Raw genomic sequence first — 20,013 nt, 5'->3', positions numbered from 1 at the left:
GGTCTTGAATGACATCAGCGCCGTAAATGCGAGACAATCTGACTTAATACCCTGGGGCACATGCTCGAAAGGGGTCTGCAATTGACATTTGAAGACTGGGTGCAGAAATCAAAGATGCCAAAGGGGCAATTCTTGAATTTCGCATGATTAACAAGAATTATAGCCTCCACATGGTACTCCACACCAGAGGAACCTCCGTTTTCTCCGTTGCTTCGGGTCATCCTTACAATGGGAACAGAGAGACACTCAATCACACAATTGTACGGAGCACTTCAAGAAAGCAAGAAACTACCCCCACTTAAAGTTAAAGAGAAATGGGAACAGGCTTGGAAAAACAATTGGGGGGGAAAAACGTGGGCGGAAGTCTGTACTGGGATTTCGAAGCTTTCACGAAATGCAAGATTTTAACTAATTCAGTTCAACATTATACATCGGGTATATATGACACCACAAAAGTTGCACATGATAGACAGAAGCTGTCGCGCAATTGCCCAAGATGTCGAGGCGGGGGTGCACATTTCTGGCATATGGTCTGGACGTGCCCATTCATAGAAAGCTACTGGCAAGAGGTGATATGGAAAATGAACACCCTTTTCGGTAGACACTTAGAATGCACTCCTCAGATTTGTTCGCTGGTTCTCCTCCGCAGGGGGAGGAGGAGGGAAAGAAGATAGCATAGCAAAATTCCTGATAACTTTGGCAGCCCATCGCATGGCGATCAAATGGGAAAAAACCTGCAGGATCACAGCTACAGTAATGGGCCCAGGATATAATAAGGTGGGCGGCGGCTGAATGGTCTGTAATTAAGGAAAGAATGAGGGGAGTGGCACCCTGACACTACAGTAGTGCACCCTCCTTGATGACTTACATACGTCACCTGATGACTTCCCCCTATGAAGAATGTATGACACTGGCATAGAAAAAAGTTGCAAAAGATCAAGGCCCTGCCATGAGGCTGACAAAACTACAAGGGATTACTATCCCTCTCCTGTTATTCTCCTCGAGATGCTGGGACTTGCCTGCGTTCCCGAGTTGGGGGCAGGAGGGGGTGGATGGGGCTGGTGGAATGGGAATGTGAGGGGGAATGGGGTATGGCAGGGAAGTTAGCAAACAATGAGATATGAGCTGTAATTCGGGGAAAGACACGCAGGGAGGAGGTGTAGGGAGGGGGACAAATTAATGTTATTATGGTTGTTCTGTTCATGTTACAAAACTAATAAACATATTTGTTTTAAAAACCCTCATTTGGATGATCGTTTTCCTCAGGTGCAAACCTGCTACTTCTCCTGTCCTGTGGGATAATGTCCCTGAGTATGAGGTTGCTCAAATGTGTGAGGTCAACTTCAATACCTTGTTGATTGTAAGTGGCACGGACCCTGTGACCGTTCCAGGGTACAACACCGGATGCACCAAGGAAAGGACAATTGCATCCTTCTCCCGGCTTTTGGACTCCTTAATTTCTTCTTTTTATAAGAAAAGTAAATTCTAAAATAACCTCAAACATCAGAACAACATTACAATTGAAACTCTCCTGAGGATCCCTTTTGATTGTTAAGGGTGAAACACGTGTAAAAAGAATACAAATACCTTGTGAGAAAATACAAATACCATGTGAAATAAAATATACTCACAAAAAGTTTACATATCACCTCTTGCCAGTAGCTTTCTATGAATGGAACAGTAAATTCTAAAATAACCTCAAACATCAGAACAACATTACAATTGAAACTCTCCTGAGGATCCCTTTTGATTGTTAAGGGTGAAACACGTGTAAAAAGAATACAAATACCTTGTGAGAAAATACAAATACCATGTGAAATAAAATATACTCACAAAAATCTTTTCACCAAGTGTGGGAAATTCTATCATGGCTCTCACCGACAAAAGTTGAATACTTTGTCTTGGATCGCCGCAATTGAGAAATGTACATTATATGTATGTTCCTGGGAGCCAACTTCTTATGTTCATGCCCCTGTCCTGGTCTGTCGGTTTTCATCTGTGACACCCATTGTAACCCAGTGTGTGCCTCTTGGGGAGGGAACATAGTGTAATAAATTGAGGTAGGCACTTACCTCGGTGCTAGTCCCTTTGGAAAACGCTGGCGATTTTCTTTGCGTCATGGTCTGTACAGTGTATTCGCTCTTGCGGCCTACCACAAGATGGCACCTGGGCTCACAGAGACGTTGGAAACAAGCCGCAGCATACAACAAGTACAGATGAAGATGCTGGTGTGTCTCATTAGCGATCTGATGCTCCCTATGTTCTCTGTTCTTCCTGGTCTCCTTGCCTTCTCTTTTTTTCTCTGTTCCTTCTCTCCTATTGTTGGGACCTCCATTTTTCCTTACTGTACTTCTCGCTCATTTTCTCTCCTTCCTGCCATCTTTCCTTGAATACCCATTGCTCTTGGCCTCTAATCTTTAATTCTTAGTACTGATTCCATCTATTCCTCCAAGATTATCCTATGTGGTTATTTGGTGCTGCATTCCTCCAGTCCTGTCCAGAGTATTCTGAGCGGCTTATGTTTACATCGTCCTGATACTGAGTCTCCCAGGCTTACCAGAGGTTTTTATTCCCTTTGAGAGTTTTCCTTTGGCTGCCGTTCTTGGAGGTCACACCCTCTGTGAAGTTCCATTTCTGGAGGAGGTGTTGCTTCTAATAGATGCAGACCGTTTCTCGGCAAGGAGCGACACCATAGGATACAAGGATATCCAGTTGGTGACACTAAGACTATCAGCTTTTAAAAATACAACTTATTCAGGCAACCCTACTGTGATCATGAGTGAAATCCTTTGGGCAAGGCTGATGGGAGGCGACTCTACTGCAACTACAAGAGCACTAATCATTTGAATAACATTTCATCAGGCTATAGGAGGAAATGTCCATGATTCTATTGCCAAGATGAATCTTGCGCGACATTGGGGAGGTTTAGTATAATGCACTTATGTTAATGATGGGAATGGAATTCTGCCTATGCAGGTTTTGGGAACGTTTTGGCAATGTAGATTTCATCCTTTTTTTACTTTGGCTATGTCATTTTTATTTAAGTGTTGAAGAAAATACTTTTGTATCTGTATATTTATTCTGTACAAGTTTTAATGAACTATATGCACAAATGCAAAAATAACACAACAACATGTCTAACCAGCTTTACATTTCACACCAATTTTTTCTTAGAACCGCATTTCACAAGGAGAACTTCATTTCAGAAATGGTTTCATAATAATTTATTGATACATTTATTCATACATTAATAACACCTTTTCACACAACACATTTCATCAATTTAATATTATTTTGCAACTAGCTACAAGAATTGCTAAACATGAATTAATGCCACCCCCTGTAACCATAGCACCATACAATAACATCATACCAATCATCCTCACTAATCTACATTCATACTGTACTCAGCCCAAACTATCATAAGAAGGTCAATGAATCGACCTAAAGTGCAAAGTGCTGTAAAAAACGTTAATGCGCTATTTTCTTCTTTGATTGCGGTGTCCTTTCAGTTTTGGATACAAATTGAAAATTGTCACACATAAGAGTCCACTTAAAGTTTCCAATAACCTCGACTCAAGTTTCGGCTGGTTAATCCTTCTGTGTTACATGAACCAGCCATCTTCAGGAAATTACAAATTCGGTCTGCAGGGTTGTATCCCAATCTTGTTCCCCTGCCAGAGAAATCAGCGCCGGCTGTCTGATGGAGTTTTTGATGTATTTTCATCCTGGGGTACTGTGTTCCCTCTGGATGGCTTCTTCTGTAGACAAAACAGCTCTGCGTTCTCCTGTTTATAGGTTCCTCCTGTGGCATCGACAGAGTCTCCTGTCAAGGTCTGATTGCGTCAGTTCCGTGTCAGTTCTGTGTCTTTTTTCATTATTTTACGGCTACCCTGTTTCGCATGTTATAAAGCGTCAGCGTTCTACTCACAAAAAACTAGACCACGTCCCTTGCTGTTTACGTAAGGGCCGAATGGGGGTAATTTTGAATGAGTCCATGATAAAAATAAAGCAAGGCAACTTAAACTAGAATCTCTTGGCTATGGTTAGCTCTGTGTAGTGCCTAAGGTGGTTGCAATGTGATCTCTTCTGCATATCCCCTAAGGTGTCTGGTGGGCTACTACGTTCTGCTATCACTGTAGTCCGCAGCACAGTGCACCATGAAGACAATGGCTGATGCTGATAGTCCAGATGCAAGGTTACGACTGGGGTGACTGGGTCCATATCTGGGGGCTCATTACGAGTTTGCCGATATATACAGTAAAGGTGTCAGTAATACTGTTTACCTGCACTTTCACCAGTCTGGCCAAGTACGAGTTTGCTGGAACACATTTGCCGGAATTACCGGCGCCAGTATCACATCATCCGGAATTACCGGTGCTGGTAATACCGGCAACGAAAATACAGAAACCTGCGTCGGTAATACTGGCACAATGGTATCACCAGCATATTACGAGATTGGATTTGCTGGTAATACTGGCTGATATTTGCCAGCAATACTGGCAAAACCAAGGCAGCGATAACAACATCCAAGGGCAGCTGGAAAATGAACACAGGTGCAGGAAATAAGGCCACAGGTGCATCCAGTCGATCCAGTTGCAACCAATGCACACCGGAAGAGTACAAAAGGGCCACATCTTCCCCCTTCCCAACACAACCATGCTGACAGCCATTGTCGCAAACATGGAGCTGGAGGCGGTGCATGCCAATCCACAGCTGCAGGGGCTGGAGTACCAGCAAAGGCAAAAGGAGGCCAGGGAGAGGAGGGGGATAACGGGGATGCAGGTGGCGTGGCAGAACCATGCAGTGATCCCTCTCACAGTGACCATACCCTGGGCTCTCGCTGAAAGGCAGATACTAACAGCACACTGCGGGCCTACATGGAGAGTCACAGAGGGCAAAAGACCTGGATGTTGGGTGAGTACATGTACAATCCCATCTATCTTGCAGCATGAGTGACCGGCAAAGGGGCGGGGGGGGGGCAACAATGTCACAAATGCATGTCCGGAATGGTCCCTGTACATGCAGGACCCACGAGCGCACCGCTCAAATGACAGGTCACAACACATAGAAGTAGGACATGACTGGGGATGCATCAGTCACTGACCGGTCCTATCCAACCCCAACAGGACAACCACACACTGCACTGCATGTACCAGAATTCAACACAACCCCCAGCAATGGCAGTTAATGGGTTGCCATGGCCATCTAGTGGAATCAGATGTACATCCAGGGGCACTCCCAAGAGCCCGGTGTCAAACCTGCAGATGAATGAAAGCAACAACAACAAAGACCCAGCTCTACGTACAGTCACAGAGAACAACACATTACGGTGATGCACATTTACCTGTGCCTTTCCAATGACATGCACATGACCGGAACAGGCTGCCCAGGGCCACACACACCTGGCGTAAGCTCTGGGGTACATGCCAAGACTAGGTACAGGGCACATGAACAACAATGTTGCCCATGGTGACGCTGTAAATTGTGCTACCCAATGACACCCCATATATGGGATGAGACACTGCCAAACAACTACTGAGGCTCACAACCCTGCCATCAGACTTGGCATGCACTGGGTTCACAAGTATTGACACACACCATCATAGATGCCACACAGACCACATTCACATGTCACCCAAACCCCCATCAGGTACCACGCATGGTGGCAATGCACAGGCCCACCCCACACACCCATAGCATGGCACCCTCACAGCCAGATATCAAAATGCAAAGTGTGCTGGCTGTGTGCTGTGTGCGAGTATTACCATATCAGACTGGACAATCTCCTTGGCATTGCAATATGCATTAAAGGACTGGGACGTGAAACAGTGTGGCACAATGTGAAATGGGACATGCATGTACAGATTGACCATTGAGATCACGCGTGACAGCATGAGTCCCACCTGTGTCTTACCCCCTTGTAGGTGACTCTGGATACCCACTGCTTATGTGGCTGATGACCGCTGTGAGAAATCCCCAGGCACTGCAGGAAATGGCATATAACAGGGACCACGTGAGGAACAGGGTGTCAATTGAGCAGTCTTTCAGATGCCTACACCGGTCTGGGGGTGTACTGACGCACAGGCCAGACAAGGTTGGACAGATAGTCCTGGCCTGTGTAATGTTGCATGACATCTGCGTCAGTCGCAACATACCTCTACCCCCAGAGCTGGGCATGCCTCCCCCAGAGGATGATAATGCAGCATCAGCCAGTCTCAAACATGTGCGCACAGAGTGCATGGAGGCCAGGGATGGGCGCATGGTCTGGCAAGAACTGCTTCTACAGCTTCCCGCCCACATCCAACATGTCTGGACCCATTGCATGCCTTCCTCCTTGGCTTTATCCAGAAACTTAGCCATCAAAGCTAGCTGCTCACACTCAGATTCATGCTCGCGTAGTGGCACTCCGGCCTTGCGCTTCCTCCTAGGGGACATGACTTAGCTCCCCTCAATTAAATGCGTCCCGTAGAATACCTATGGGGAGCACGAAGCGGATACACAATTGCAATACATCCTCTCAATAATCTACACACCCAAATTAGAATTGTCATCGCTGCATTGCCATCTAAGACAAAGTGATCCCATTAAAGAAATTCTCTTGATGGAGTCTCACTGAAAAGAAAATGTTTAGCGAAAGCCGGTCACCCATTCCTATTGTCAGGAGGCTTCTCCCTATCGCCTGCCTTTATGCCATTACCAATTTGCATAAAAGAGCTCCTAAAACCCAGAGCCAATGCATACTGCTTGACAATAAATTTACATGTCTGAGCATTTGAATGTTCACTCATTTAAAACTGAAAACTGCATCCCTTAAATCATCATATGAAGCTTTTCATGCACGGCGCAGATTCTTTAACTGTTTGACAATGAATTAACATCCCAGAGTAGTTGAAATGTTCACTTATTTAAAACTGAAAAATCCATCCCTTAAATCATATGAAGTGTTTCCTGCGCTGCGAATCTATATTGCCTTAGAAAATATGGTAAAATTACCCTGCCCTACCACTTGCTGAAAAGTGTGCCGACAACAAGACCCTCAGGGTTCACAGTACACCTCTTCACTGCACCCTGTGGTCATGTGCAGGAGGCCTGCCCTGCACACCCATACAAAACGATGGTGCATTCCGGCTCCTTAAACACCTTCCTCATTACAAGTCCGGCACTGGACCATGGTGCTATTAGCACCATGGTCCATCCTGGACTCCGGCATGGTGGATGGCGGAATTACCGTCCCATTCCAAGGTGAGTGAGGCGGTAATTCCCCATTCACCACTTGCCCTTCCCCATTCCCATTTTTGCCCCATAGGGCATAATGGGAATGGGGAAAGACGCTAAGTACGGTGCCGCACATTGCGGCACCGTACTTAGCACCAAGGTCACCTTGCGGCATGGGTTTTAACGCCTGCAAAAAGCAGGCGTTAAAACCTGGGACCTCTTAATCAGGCGTTAAGGGTTAACGGCGCCGACAAGTATTCCAAGATGGTCTCCCATCCATGTACCACCCGGCCAGACTCTGCTTAGATGCCTAGATCCGAAGAGATTGTGTGCCGTGGCATTCCGTGGTCGTCTTTCAAGATCATGGACCAATTGCTGAATACTTCCGGAATTTGATTTACAAACTTCTGTTGCTAAATCTAATCTTAACTAAATATTGCTGCTGCAGGAATTGCACGCGGCTCATCCACTTCTGGAAAACGAAACACAATAGTGCTAACTGTAACACCCTTGAACACTTATCCCATAATGCTACCCCAAGGACCTTCCCGAAATCACACCACTGGCATGCCCATGCTGTGTAACCTATATGCCTGGCGATAGTACCAACCTTTTCACACTGACGCTCCCACATCCAGGTGCCGGCCGTACAATTACTTTAGCGATATGCGCCATTCAGCTAACACTACTGTTACTGGGGCCGGCTATTGGCATCAAGCCGGCCCCATGGGTGCTATGGGACACCAGCACCCTGGAGGCCCAGTGCCTCAGGGGGTTGCTGCGGGACACCCAGTCTTAAGTGGGGGCAGGGCGGGCCTTCCCCTTGACCATGCAGACCCTTGCCACTTTGCTGGCATGAGGGTCCCATGGCATCATGGGCTGCAGGCCCGTGCTCACACGGTGTGGGCCTGCAGGCCTAAATGAGAGACAGACTCAGTCGTTCCTCTTTGGGAGTCTGCAGCCGTTCTGCTGCACGTGCCTGTAGGGGCACCTTTTATTAGCTTGGGCCATGACACAGTCATGGCCCATCTTAAAAGGGCAATACATGTGAGAGGGGCACACTTTGATAAAGGGGCAATACACATGGGAGGGTCACACACCACAACTACCCCTAGAGATAGTGGATGAAAATGTATCATGGCTCCTGTAAGGAACTCATAGTGACAACAGTAAAGACAGACACAAGTGATCCCAGTTCAAGGGTATTTATTGAACACTGAAGAAGAAAACTCCTAGCCTAAACCTAAATCTAAGATGGGAGCAAGCGTCGAACATCAAATAAAAAATAAGGCAGTCCTACTGGCGTTGTTTCAAAATAAAAGGCCCTATACAAAGAAAAACATATTGCCAAGTCCTTACAACTAATTACAGAAAGAGTGTGGGATAGGGTTTCAATAAAGAAAGAAGTGTTCTCAAATAATACGTCAGGATGTGATTGCCAGGGGCTCCCTTCCCCACATTTTCAGCATGGGATAAGGTGGGACCTTGGAGCAAAGCACACGCTCAAGCTTTCTCAGCACAAGCCGACAGTTCCGTTCCAGCTATCAGGTTCTTCGATGGTAAAGTCTCTTTTCATTAAAAAGTCTCTTGCCATAGAGGCCTGATTTATCCAACAAACAAACACAAACAACACGTTTTTTTCCACAGTACACGTTGGGTGATGGCTTCCCCACTGGGTCCCCCTCTTCCGGGTGCCGACCCCTCATGTATCGTATTCAACCAATCAATTGAACAGTTCCTTTCTCAATGAACTTTAGGTGGTGACTTTTCACCCCTGGATCTCCTTTGACTGGGCTCGGACCCACTTTACAAGGGGGACAATTCACTTCCCCTGGTCTTCCAATACCTCTTACTTTCACAATTCTTAATGTCTTGTTAAACAGAACTTCAGCCTTCATTTCTGATTGTCGGCTTCCCTCTTCCAAGTTCACTTTTGCCAACTTTTACAACACACTATTCATGCGCTCATTTTACCAAGCGGAATTCATTTCCCTTATCTCCGCAATCATCTGTAGGTCAAAGACTTTCGTCGGAACAGAGGATTTTACAAGACCCCTGTATGACCACTTTGACCTCTTCGCCTCTTCACAAGGACTTCTGGTTACGGTAGTTTCTACCATCGGGTAATCGCCCAGAGTTTCCTGACTGAGCAACCAGCGTTCCAAAGGTCCAATTAGTGGTTGGCTACTTTTCGTTCAACACAGTTCGGTTTCTTATCGATTCTCCCCTCGACTCACTGGCTGGGAAGAACTGCTTGCCTTTCTTTATCCTTGGAGCCAATATTGATACAACTGAGACCAGCGTCCTTTCCCGGCTTGGTTATCAGCGGAGGAGGGTCTTGCGTACCGTAGACATCTGCTGCAACGCACGCTGGCTCTTGTTCGTGGTCTTATGTTTCCATCTGTGGAGGTTTCACAGGCCATGATCGGAAAGGGCAAGGTTACGTCTCTCCTTGTCACCCTTTTGGTATTCTGCATCTTTCACCTTCTCTTGAACTGCCGTGCTGAATTAGCTCTCACTTGTGTGGTCTGCCTTGCTCATCTTGTGCTCCACCTTTTATCCCTGTGGGGAAGGGAAAGGGTTGTCAGGTGTGTGTGATTCTGGTCAATTGCCTGACTTTGTCTGGCCCTTGTATTGAGACATGTCAGGTAAACAAACAGCTCTGGTGGTAGTGCATTGTCTTCTGTGTTGTGTGAAAGTATATGTGTCGGGGGGAAGTGTTTTGGTATATCCTACGTGGTAGGATGGGGAAAAGCTGTTGAAAGGGGGATACCGCATCTCACCCGTTGGTGTCCCACTCCCCAAGGACCCCCCATCCCTGGTCCACCACCAGGAAGTGGATCCATTATCGATGGCCGTGTCCTGGCCACCTGGATATCAGATCTCCGGGCACTAGCTATGTTTCTCACACTCCCTAAACCTAGAACATGGAAACACATCTGGAAACAGAAGCCACATCACGGGGAAAATGCTCGGGACTGTGAAGACTCACCCCAACACGCACCAGCATCTGAAAATTCCTTACTTTGCCCCTACTAACGATCTGCACTACCCAAACGGCAACCTAAGTGTGACAAAAAGCGTGATGACAAGACTTCAGATACTATTTCCCCCTGAGGCGTGGGTGGCGGCAGCAAAGAGGCTGAAAACAGAACTCTCTGCTCTTGTATACCCGCAGTCCCCAACAGATGTAGATAAGAAAGACTGACACCATCCACCACCGCGCTGCCCCACTCCATTGTAATCCCCTCCCCGAAGCCACAGCAGCAGAGCAGTGACATCAAAGGCTCCTGCCATGGCCCACGAGGCAGCGCCTAATGGCGGCGCACTTGTAAGGGCCATGACGGCACCTCCAGTTCCTCGCTTTCCTTTGTTCACTTATACTCAAACTGTTCTTTCCTACAAATATAGGCTCTGTTTCAATTGCACTATTAGTATCTGAGGAAGATATTCATGTGGTTTATAAAGCCATCAGGCACACATTTGGCATAATAAAGTTATCATCTTTACAAGATACTGTGTTTTTCTTGTTTAAAAAAAGCATATATACTGTGGTTGCAAAGAATGTCCCTCTCACCAATGTATGAAACCTATCAAAGGTGAACCTATGAAGTTAAAATGCATCAGTTGTATCGCACTAAACCCTTATACAGGTTCTCCTGGAATCAGCTTAAGGAATAATAGCATTCTAACATGCATGAAGAATCTAAGTATAGCCCTTCTCAATTCTCCAAACTATCAAGTGACCAGGACAGGAAGATGGATACAGTGCTGTAAAGCGGGTTAATGGATCCTGGCAGGGCATTTCTATTCATGTCGCGGGGCAGAAGGCAGGGCAATGACAGGATGACACTTGTTCAGCTAAAGGGGATGCGCGCCTGGGTAGATTCAGGGGAGGAAAGCGCACTGCCAGCAAAACACGAGGAGCTAGGCAATTAATCATGTACGCGTGATGCCAGGATGCCCGCTCATCCCATGGACGTCCTACCGGAACAATATGTGCCAAGCTAAGCACCGTCAACTGTTTTGGCGGTCTCTTCCCATAGCATAATCTATTACTCGACCCTAGCATGAAGGTATTGTTTTCTAAGGCACTGTAATGTGCCTCAAAGAACAATGCTCTTTATTGCGTATATGAAATCCCAAGTACATCACTGTTAGGCAGAATCACCTGCAGTACCCTTTGGGAACACTACAGGCAATTAGGACTACAAGTGTAAGCACAATTTCACCTTTGGTACAAGCCTGTACTACACAGTCAAGTGGTAGCGATGGCTGAGCAGCCATACTTATCTCAAGAGTTTAAGTGAGCAGTAGAAGTTAAACAAAGGACCAACCAATACAGTGATTCAAATATACACTTCCTCAAGGTTTCTTGGTAAAAGAATATACATTTGTTTACTCAGTCAGTTAGAAAACATTACACTAGCATAAGCAGCTCAATATCACACACTAATACACCACAAAAATACAACCGGTAAGTAAATGAACAAGTTTAGCTCCAATGAAGTGGGAGCAAAATGGCACTTCAGATATTTATTAAAGGAGTAAAAAGACAAGGTTATAAGAATAGACAGCACAAATACATTCATAGGCAGGGCAAAGGGTTTCAGTTAAATACAACCAGCAATTCTTCTCAATAGGCCTGGGTCAAAGTCATTGGTTCAGAGTCTTTTGTATAGGGTAGCACAGTTCTGGTAAATAACGGTTAAGTCTTTGCCACAGAGATTAGAAGAATGTGGCTAGGCGAAAAGTTTGACGAACGTTAAGGGAAGGACAAGCCTTCATAGTTGAGACCGTGTTTGCACATTACCTTGTCAATGAAGAAAGCTGTAGCTGAGGCAGTTGTTCCTGGCAGTTCGAGCAGATCTCGCTGTTCCTGTACTTCAGTCGTGGGGACAAGAAGGAGGACGTTGGGAGGTTCCTGCACTGCCCAGGGATGAGGCCAAAAGCTGTAGCAAGACGTTAGTTTAAGGTGTGAGTGCCTTAAAGTCCACGAGCTGGTTTCCTTCCCTCTGGCTATCCGGTTTCCAGCAGCAGATGGGGACGGTGTCCAGGTGGCTTGCGAGTTGGTTGTTCCCAGCAAACTCAAGGGAAGACGTTAACCTTGAAGGGCTTCTCTGTCAATAGAGTTTAAGGTAATTAGGACCTGCAGCAAGGCTTCACCAATCGTCCAGGAGTTGCAGCAGTCCTCTTCCTTCATCTTGTCTTCGGTTCTGTCGTTCCAGTGGTCGACTCTGCTTTCCAAGTCCCAGAGACCTGCTTTTAAACAGTTTCCCCCATTCATTTCAGCCTGGCTGTCACTCACACAGCAGGGTGGCTGTCCTTGCCGGACAGCCAGCCGGCCAGTCATGACAGAGTGTATTCAGGTCTCCTAGGAGACTAAGCACAGCGAGTTTCGGGCACCTCCCTCACATCCTGTCCACCCCAGACACTCAAGCGCCAGAAGCCCGCCTAAGGCCAACGAACAAAGGAACCAAACCTGGTTTGGCGCGCAGAGACAAACACAAGAAGGACCTTTCCTAAAAGAAATGGTGAAAAAAGATGACCGGAGTCTGTTTTTACAGATAGTGTCATGATCTCTGCTTCCAAAAGGTCAGGGTTTTCCCAACTCCCTTGGAAGCAGATCCATAACCCAGGTTCCGAGTGCCAACCAGTCCCAATTGGGACCTTTTGGACCCAGTCCTGGTGCCAGTGGCACCAGGCTCATAAATATGCCCAGTCCCAGCGCTGGAAGCGCCGGGCTCATAATGCTTGGGTGGACTTACCTTCAGCAGACCATGCTGCTTACTTGCCTGCCAGTTGAGCCTCTGATCCTCTTCTGTTTGGAACTACTTTTCCTGTTGGGTGGGGCTGGAGCCACTCCCTATATTCAGAACACTGGAACTCTTCTGGAAGGCAGGAACTCTTTTCTTACCAGGAACTCTTTTCTTACTTAGGCGTGGCTGTGGAAGGAGACACCTAAGCACTACAGGAGGCTATTTAAACCACACCCGGTGGATGAATCTTGCTTTGCGTTATTCTGCAACCTCTGCAGCAGAACGCTCATCGTGTCTTCTGCATCCGGTCCTGGGCCTAAGGAAAAAGGCTTACCATCCTGAATCCAGTCTTCAGCAACACCTATAAAGACAAGAAAGAACAGGTTAGCATTCCGGCATCTGAAAGGCAAAGGCTTACCATCCTGAATCCAGTCTTCAGCAACACCTATAAAGACAAGAAAGAACAGGTTAGCATTCCGGCATCTGAAAGGCAAAGGCTTACCTACTCTTCGTACGCTCCGGAGGCCTTCGGCGCTGCATCCCGCATCTGAAAGACAAAACAAGGTGCGTTTAAAGACATTGGGGAACTTTAATACTCACGTGCCATTACTCCTTTCCACATCTAATCCAGTGGGTATTCCGGGACCCTGCAGCCGCTCCGAACTCGTACCTGCAAAATAAAAAGACAGTTAGAGCGCATAGTGAAGCAGGCAACAAGCGCTTACTTACGTGCTTCCAGGCGCTTCTATTCATCACACGGGCTCCATCTTCAACTCACTTCAGCCCGTCATCCGCCATCGCCGGAACCCTGCAAAACAAGAGACATCATTACTAAAGACTTTAAAGACATTTGAATGACTCGAAACTTACCGTTCGTGCAGTAAACGACGGACAGCAGTCCTCTGAAGTCAAGAGGCCTGCGCTACCTATCCAGTGAAGAAACTGGTTACAGCACCCTGCCCCGAGGCAGATGGAGAGCTCGGCATTCACTTACCTAAGACATCTTACTCTACACGTCAGGCATACAGTGCACAGAGGTCCAGCCCAAAGAGCCAACCGGGTGCTACACATCACCTTTGAAGATACGGTAGTCGCCCAGTCAAGACCGGCGCCTCTGCGAGAATCAGGTGAGCGTTACAGAACGCAAAGCCTACCGCAAAACTCTCGCCCAGGCGCTATGGAAACCTCGGATACTGACCCCCTAGCCCGGTTACCTGGGGAACTAAGGGCAGAAGTGCATGCAGCTCGTCAGGAAACAAATGCTCTAAGAAGGGAACTAATTATTTCCAAGGAGAGAACAGACAATCTTGCTAGACAAGTGCTACAGTCACAAGCCGGACAGACCCCGTTACCCGCATCAGGGGCAAATCTTCCTTCAACATCCTCTATGAATCCAGTGCAGATCAACCTACCTGGGAATGTACCTCTGGCTCCGCCCGAACGATTTTCTGGTGACCCAAAGAGGTTTGCAGTATTTATCAATCAGTGCCGGTTGCACTTCTTATGCCGGCCAGCAGCCTTTCCAACTGATCAAGCAAAAGTAGCTTTTGTACTTTCGTACCTTAGTGGCAATGCGGCAGACTGGTCGATCCCTCTAGTTAATCAAGATGATCCGGTTCTCCATGATTTTCAAGCCTTTCAGCTTAGTATGGAAAAACTGTTCGCAAGACATTCACAGGGGCAGGCCTTGGACAATGAGCTTCTTTCGTTGCGACAGGGTAATCAAGACCTTTTGGCTTATATTGCATCTTTCAATAGACTAATAGTGGAAACTCAATGGCCTGAGGACAAAAGGATTACGCTGTTTTATAGGGGTCTACGTGGAGAGCTCAAAGACGTTTTAGCCCAAGTAGTGAATCCCCCACAAAACTGTTCGGATTATATAGACTTGGTCGTTCAAATAGATCACAGGCTGCAGAACAGGAAGGCCGATCGTTCCAAGTTTGATGCTCGAGTATTTTCCAAACCGCCAACTCCTTCCAAAGGAGTAGACTCCGGGGAACCCATGCAAATAGGGGGTCTGAAAGGTCCTCTAACACAAAGGGAGCGGGAAAGGAGGAAACAGTTGCAATTATGCCTATATTGAGGAAACTCAGGGCACTTTCATCGAGACTGTCCGGTGAAACCTGCCAAGAAGGCAGTAGGAGCTGCAGTTACCAAAGTTACAAACTCTGAGCAGGGAAACGACCTCGCCCGACAAGAATAGAGGTCCTCTTGCCGAGCGTGAAAACCAGTTCCGTGACCTCGCATTTCGTGATACCTATGGTCCTCATTAGCCCTGATAATCCGGATCGATTACATGCAATTGAAGCTTACGTCGACAGCGGTGCCATCGGCAATTATGTGGATCATGAAATGGTTTTGAGGATGAATCTAACTCTTTGTCCCAAGGCTGTAAAGGACGTCATTACTACGGTGGATGGTACGGAGATAGCCTCCGGGCCAGTAACGCATACCACTCAAGAGGTGACGCTAGTAAGTCAAGATGGACACCATGAGAAGATCGTGTTCGATGTGATCAAGGCCCCTCAGTTTCAGATTATTCTAGGAATACCTTGGTTAGAGAAACACAATCTTCTGATCGATTGGCGAGCAAGAACGGTCCAGTTTCCAGAATGTGTCTCTACTTGTCACCCTCCACCTGGTGTTGCACTGGCCGCAATTTCTTCAGAGACTCCCCAGTTACCTCCCGAATACCTAGAATACCAAGATGTTTTCCGGAAGGATCAGGCTAACTCTCTACCTCCTCATAGGTCTTATGACTGCCAGATAGACCTGATACCTGGATCTACTCCTCCTTGTAGTAGAATTTATGCCCTCACCGAGCCTGAGAACCTTCACCTTCGACAATACCTGGATCAATACCTGGCAAATGGGTTTATTCGTCCTTCCAAGTCCCCTGCTTCTTCAGCTTTGTTCTTCGTTCCAAAAAAGGAAGGAGACCTTAGAACTTGTATCGATTATCGCTCCCTGAACCAGATCACCGTTAAGAATAGATATCCTTTACCTTTGATCCCTGAACTCCTGGACCAAGTCAGAAAAGCATGCATATATACAAAGCTGGATCTTAGAGGAGCTTACCACTTGGTACGAGTAAAAGAGGGCGATGAATGGAAGACGGCCTTCCGCACCAAGTATGGGCTATTTGAATATCAGGTCATGCCCTTCGGACTTTGTAATGCCCCGGCCGCCTTTCAATATTTTATGAACGATGTCCTCAGAGAGCTCATAGATGTATGTGTTGTTGTTTACATTGACGACATCCTCGTTTATTCTTCATCGGAATCTGAACATTGGAAACACGTGAAAATGGTCCTCGAAAGATTGCGTCAACACAAACTTTTCGCTAAGTTGGAAAAATGTGTTTTCAACGTGACTGAAGTTGAATTCTTGGGATTCATATTATCACCTGGCGGAGTGCGTATGGATTCAAAGAAGGTCGATGCAGTTCTCAAATGGCCATCACCATCCTCCGTAAAAGGTGTGCAAAGCATGATAGGCTTCGCTAACTTTTACCGCAGGTTTATCCCCGAATTCTCTCGAATAGTCCAGCCCATCACTGCCTTGTTAAAGAAAAACAAACGTTTTGAATGGTCTACCGAGGCGGAACAAGCTTTCCAGGATTTGAAGACTAAATTTATCTCTGCACCAATCTTAAAACACCCTCGCCCCGAACTCCCCTACATCGTGGAAACTGATGCTTCAAGCCTTGCCCTGGGGTCAGTTCTATCACAAAAGGACCCGGTAACCAATCAGTTGCATCCCGTGGCATTTTGGTCCCACAAATTCTCGCCTCCTGAAATCAATTACACGATTACTGACAAGGAACTTCTGGCTATCAAGTCTGCCTTTAAGGCTTGGCGGCATTATCTGCTGGGGGCCCGACACACCGTTACTGTGATTACGGATCACCGAAACCTGCAATATTTGAAGACCGCAAAAGCCCAATCCTCTAGACAACTCCGTTGGGCATTATTCTTTGCTGAGTTTGACTTCATAATTACCTATCGTTCTGGTACAAAGAACGGTAAAGCCGATGCCCTTTCTCGGATGGGAGTGGAAGAACACTTGGTCAACCCTAAACCTGTACCAATCATTCCCGAACAAAGAATTCTGGGTGTAATCGCCACAGAATCCATAGAGGAAGTTAAGGATAAAGCCAGGCAACTTGTAACTCCAGCAGACATACAGAATTGGCATCTGCAGGGAAAGGACTTTGCAGTAAAGGACAACTTATTGTATTTCCAAGAACGATTATACCTACCCAGCACAGATTTACAGAAAAAAGTAATCTCTTGTTATCACGACTCTTTAATGGAAGGTCATCCTGGTATAGCCAAGACCTCAGAAAAGATCAAGCGCTACTTCTGGTGGCCGTCTTGGAAAAAAGATATCAGAGACTTTATAATGTCCTGTGGAGTATGCGCCCAAAACAAGAGTCAAAAGGAAAGACCAGCAGGCCTCTTACGCCCTATTGACATCCCACCTCGCCCTTGGCATACGCTTTCTATGGACTTCATCACCGATCTACCTCCATGCTCCGGATACAATACGATTCTAGTAATCGTGGACTTATTCTCCAAGATGGCGCATTTCATTCCGCTCAAAGGCTTGCCAACAGCAGCAACTCTGGCCCGAGAATTTCTTGAAAACATCGTCCGACTGCACGGTTTTCCTTCGGTTCTAATTTCGGATCGAGGTAGTCAATTTATTTCTCATTTTTGGCGAAGTTGCTGTCGGTCGGCTCAAATTGATGTGAGACTATCGACCAGTCACCACCCTCAGACCGACGGACAAACCGAGAGGACCAATCAAACTCTGGAACAGTATTTACGCTGCATGCTGCAACAAACTGAAAAAACTTGGAAAGATATCCTTTGGATAGCCGAGTATGCCTACAATAACTCTGTCCATTCGGGAACTGGGAAAACCCCGTTTTTTCTTTTGTACGGCAGTCACCCTCGAACCTCGGAGTTGGATCCCCTCCAAGATCTTGAAACACCAGCAGTAGACTACCTGCATTCTACAATCACCCAAGCCTTTAAGGAAGCTGTTTCTCACCTTCAAAGGGCTAAAGAACAATACAAGAAAGGAGCAGATCAACATCGGAAGGAAGCCCCTCACTATCAAGTAGGGGATCAAGTCTGGTTATCCACCAAATATCTATCTCTAAAAGGGCCACGCACATTCAACCCAAGATACCTTGGTCCCTATTCCATCACTACCATAGTAAACCCAGTAGCGGTCAAGTTGGACTTGCCCCCGCACATGAAGATACATCCGGTCTTCCACGTCTCTCTATTAAAACCCGTGCAACCTCAAACCAGACTAACCAAATCTCCAAAACCTATCCTAGTGGATGGAGAACTCGAGTTTGAAGTCAAAAGCATTCTGGACTCCAAGATCTCCAAATCTAAACTATTCTACCTAATTGACTGGAAAGGCTACGGCCCCCAAGAGAGATCCTGGGAACCTGCTGAATATGTCCACGCATCTCGCCTAATCAAAAGATTTCACAGAACATTTCCTGACAAGCCAAAACCCCCGGAGAAGCCCGGTTTGGGAGGGGCCTTGAGGGGGGGTACTGTCATGATCTCTGCTTCCAAAAGGTCAGGGTTTTCCCAACTCCCTTGGAAGCAGATCCATAACCCAGGTTCCGAGTGCCAACCAGTCCCAATTGGGACCTTTTGGACCCAGTCCTGGCGCCAGTGGCAACAGGCTCATAAATATGCCCAGTCCCAGCGCTGGAAGCGCCGGGCTCATAATGCTTGGGTGGACTTACCTTCAGCAGACCATGCTGCTTACTTGCCTGCCAGTTGAGCCTCTGATCCTCTTCTGTTTGGAACTACTTTTCCTGTTGGGTGGGGCTGGAGCCACTCCCTATATTCAGAACACTGGAACTCTTCTGGAAGGCAGGAACTCTTTTCTTACCAGGAACTCTTTTCTTACTTAGGCGTGGCTGTGGAAGGAGACACCTAAGCACTACAGGAGGCTATTTAAACCACACCCGGTGGATGAATCTTGCTTTGCGTTATTCTGCAACCTCTGCAGCAGAACGCTCATCGTGTCTTCTGCATCCGGTCCTGGGCCTAAGGAAAAAGGCTTACCATCCTGAATCCAGTCTTCAGCAACACCTATAAAGACAAGAAAGAACAGGTTAGCATTCCGGCATCTGAAAGGCAAAGGCTTACCATCCTGAATCCAGTCTTCAGCAACACCTATAAAAACAAGAAAGAACAGGTTAGCATTCCGGCATCTGAAAGGCAAAGGCTTACCTACTCTTCGTACGCTCCGGAGGCCTTCGGCGCTGCATCCCGCATCTGAAAGACAAAACAAGGTGCGTTTAAAGACATTGGGGAACTTTAATACTCACGTGCCATTACTCCTTTCCACATCTAATCCAGTGGGTATTCCGGCACCCTGCAGCCGCTCCGAACTCGTACCTGCAAAATAAAAAGACAGTTAGAGCGCATAGTGAAGCAGGCAACAAGCGCTTACTTACGTGCTTCCAGGCGCTTCTATTCATCACACGGGCTCCATCTTCAACTCACTTCAGCCCGTCATCCGCCATCGCCGGAAACCTGCAAAACAAGAGACATCATTACTAAAGACTTTAAAGACATTTGAATGACTCGAAACTTACCGTTCGTGCAGTAAACGACGGACAGCAGTCCTCTGAAGTCAAGAGGCCTGCGCTACCTATCCAGTGAAGAAACTGGTTACAGCACCCTGCCCCGAGGCAGATGGAGAGCTCGGCATTCACTTACCTAAGACATCTTACTCTACACGTCAGGCATACAGTGCACAGAGGTCCAGCCCAAAGAGCCAACCGGGTGCTACACATCACCTTTGAAGATACGGTAGTCGCCCAGTCAAGACCGGCGCCTCTGCGAGAATCAGGTGAGCGTTACAGATAGGTCTTGGGCGCCATATTGAAAAACATGGCTGACTCGATTTTTAGCTACTGTTGTTAGCGGTCGGGATAAATCATGGTAGTTGGATCTAAACCACTGCCACCAGCCATTTAAAGTAGGAA

The sequence above is a fragment of the Ambystoma mexicanum genome, chromosome 2q (assembly GCF_040938575.1).
Source record: "Ambystoma mexicanum isolate Mex_15411 chromosome 2q, UKY_AmexF1_1, whole genome shotgun sequence".
NCBI classification, from domain to species: Eukaryota; Metazoa; Chordata; class Amphibia; order Caudata; family Ambystomatidae; genus Ambystoma; species Ambystoma mexicanum.
The sequence above is the reverse complement of the archived record's forward strand: the minus strand, read 5'-3'. Positions refer to the sequence as shown.